This window comes from Poecilia formosa, unplaced genomic scaffold (assembly GCF_000485575.1).
Source record: "Poecilia formosa unplaced genomic scaffold, Poecilia_formosa-5.1.2 Scaffold189, whole genome shotgun sequence".
Taxonomy (NCBI): Eukaryota; Metazoa; Chordata; class Actinopteri; order Cyprinodontiformes; family Poeciliidae; genus Poecilia; species Poecilia formosa.
Genome location: NW_006800128.1, coordinates 129,536 through 132,746, shown reverse-complemented (window position 1 = coordinate 132,746; position 3,211 = coordinate 129,536). Strand labels below are relative to the sequence as shown.

At 37.0% G+C, this 3,211-nt stretch overlaps 1 protein-coding gene and 1 long non-coding RNA gene across 5 annotated transcripts in view; one reads left to right on the top strand and one right to left on the bottom strand.

Annotated features, from left to right (window-relative positions):
* The window catches only part of LOC103147752 (protein jagged-2-like), a 129,122-nt gene that overhangs the window by 93,693 nt on the left and 32,218 nt on the right, over positions 1–3,211 (bottom strand). The gene's annotated exons all lie outside the window — the stretch shown is intronic.
* LOC107837922 (uncharacterized) overlaps positions 525–3,211 on the top strand; it is a 9,478-nt gene continuing 6,791 nt past the window's right edge. Inside the window, exon 1 of the long non-coding RNA XR_001663973.1 lies at positions 525–535. This is a non-coding gene — a long non-coding RNA (uncharacterized LOC107837922). The remainder of the gene's footprint in view (positions 536–3,211) is intronic.

Genomic DNA, 3,211 nt, shown 5'->3' with positions numbered 1-3,211 from the left:
ACGTATGCTGATCTGACAGAACACCGCCTTTTGCAGCTAATCAAAGAACGTATGACGATTCAACTGACTCCCCCCCCCGACAGCACCGTTCCGACCCGGTCTCGGAGGCTCATAATAAATGTCAAACTAAGAAGCTTCCGTTCCGCGCACCGCCTGTTGCTGCTAATCAAAGATCGTAGATCCACGTTCTTTGAGCCAATATGGCAAAAGTTGGTCGGGATTTTTTCATATCCCGTGAATATTGGTCGGGACATGTCCCTACCGTCCCTACCCAAACCTACGCCCATGCTACAACTATTGCGGGGAGGGATGGCGACTTGAAGAAATAACCCGCACTAGCATAGCTACTTTGCTGACTCAGTTGTTTTGGAAGCAGATGTGGGTTTCTTCCGTTGGCTTTTTGTCCACACAATGAAATGAGCACACATAAAGCATTTTGGGTTCTCTCTTCAAGTTTAGAATTTTTAGCCAAATTCTTTTTGTTTCCTTATCCATCGGTAGGCGATGAAAACTACTGCTTTTGTTTTGGGAACACGTTCAAAACACACTTGCTGTAGCCACAAACTAAACTTGGTCTGATTATTAGAGAACAGTCACGAACAGCACAACAGTTACCCGAGTTCCGCAAGGGCAGACACTTTCCAGTGGCAAGTTGCTCTCTATAAGAGGTTAATGTGTGATTCGGTTCGGTTCTAGTCCAGTGGGGAGATTCTCCGTGTTATGGTCTGGAGCGCAGCAGCTACCGTCATTTCTCTGCTGATTTGCTGCAACACTCGCAACAGAGAACCTCAAGATTCTGGTTGTCATGGACTAAATAAATCTAGATATTTTATTTTGTATTATAAAAAAAATATTGCTGGCCCAAACATAATGATAAAGAATCAAATCATGAAATTTATTATTTTTTAAATTCAAACGAAAAATAAAATTCTCATCACACCAAGCTAATATTATGTAGTTCTGGTGTTTTACACTGTTGGCGCAAAACGGCAGCTCAAAACTCTGACCATCTTCTCTACTTTTATCTTCTTTATTACTGTCCATTCTTCAGAGAAACTAGCTGCTAGCAGAGCTGCTAACTCATGTTACAAAACTTAACACTGTTTTCCTGTCGCTCCCTGTGATTAAACTCATAAATACGATCCTCTGTGTTGAGCTCTCTGATAGCAGACGGTGTGTCCATAAACAAGTTTTACTAAATATTGTATTATAGCCGAAAAGAGAGAACTAACTTCTACCATGAATATAGATTTGCAAAAAACCGTATAAATTACAATGAAATACTGCTACTTCCTGTAGTTGTAAGTAAGACCCATAATTGTTTCCTTAGTAAGCCTCCCAGGAATAAGGTGGTACTCATTTTCAGTAACAAGGCATTTCTAAGTTTTGAACTTAGTGAATTGTTGAACTGCAAAGTATTTTTGCTAAGTTTTACTAAATACAGTAAAGGTCCTTTTATATACTTAAGCCAGTTTTGTGAAAATTTTGGACATAACTGTGTATTAAATTAAATTGAACAAGTTATTTCTTTGAATGCAACTGACTAGGAATGTATTTTCATGGCAGTTATCCAGTTCAGCTTAAGGATTGTAGATTTTGCCTTACAGATAAACTTTTTTTTTTAAGTTTGACATTTATATTACAAGGATAAAAAAAACCCACTGACATTAAAAAATGTCTTTTCAAAGGAGTCCTGGCCAAGAGGCAGAAACAAATACAACACAGAAAAATGAACAGTTAAAAGAAAATGTCAATGTCATGATGTGTAGGAGAATGATGAGGAGGTGACACAATAAGACCCAGGATGAAGTGAAAAGAGGTTCAAAAGTCACTAGGCAAACCTAATCTGAACAGCCAAAGCAGCCAAACAAAAGAGGATCTCATGACCAGCAGGGAGCACAGGTGAGGCTAAATACAAAAGAGAATCAAGAAATGGAGCAACAAAAAGTAAGATCATGAGTCAAGCGATCAAAAACAGGTACATGTCATAGAATCTGCTTCAAGAACTGATTTAAAAGCACTAAACAAGATGAGTTCAGTCAATCTGAAAGTTTCTTGTAACAAGTTCCATGAAGAGGCAACAGAGTGAATGAAAGTCTTCTTGCCCAATTCAGTCGGCACAAAGGTTCAGAAAGAAGCAGCAAATCATGTGAGAGAAAAATATGAGTCAATATTTCTCAGTGAAATGGCAGTACTAGTTATAATCTAAAAAGTTTACCTTGCTGACATTATGTAACAGCGATCAATGGCATTATTTATTTTGACCTAAAAGCCTCTCTTCCACGGAGGGTTATCTAGTAATGCGTAGTAGTGTGTTAAACCTGCTTGTACTGTGGTCAGCAATGTGAAAAGATGAGTCAGGAGAGTCAGAGTGTTGTGCTCAGCTGCTTTAAAAGACAGTCTCATGGAAGATGGGTTAAACCAAGCTAGTATGTACATACTGCAAGGATCTAGCCTGTAGTTAACATTTCTTAATTAACGTTTGAAACAAAAAATCTTTTAAGCCTTCCTGAATATGAAAAGTTGGAGAACTGATCATCTTAAGACATGTTTGGTTTGTGACAATAAAATATTTTCTTCAACTTTTTTTTAAACTGATGAAGTTAAGCAAAGTGATTGTTCATGATAAATCACAGCAATAATTTTTTATTTATTTATTTATCAACTGGTTAGAAATTTTAAATAAAAAATAAGATAATTAAATCAGAAATTGAGTTTAAGAGCTAGTTTTAGTTTCACAAAAGTTATAGTTTCATTAAAACTAGCTGATAAATGCTTTAAAGTAATGAGGTTGATTTCAAAAAGTAATTTAAATTATATTACTCTTGTTTCGGTGAACAAGATGTAAAAAAAAAAAAAAAAAGGTCAGAAAAGTCAGAAACATTAGGCGGCCTGGTTCCTAAATTCTTAAAGGAAGAGTCAGCAAACACCTACTACAGTTTTGACTAATCACATGGATCACATCCCTCCATTAGCCATTCTTTCTCCCAGCTCTGGTGGAAAATTGAGATCAGAGATGTTTTGTAAACAGGATGCAAACTCAAAAAGAACAATTGCATGTGCATGCTGCAGGCTCTATTTGCTACTGTTGACAGGCTCACAAACCCTCCTATGATGTTGCCACCTGAACTTCAATCTAATGCCGCCTGCAATAAGTTTTCCAGTTTCTTTTCAGAGAAAATTCAAAAGATCAGAGGATTAATCTGCACAT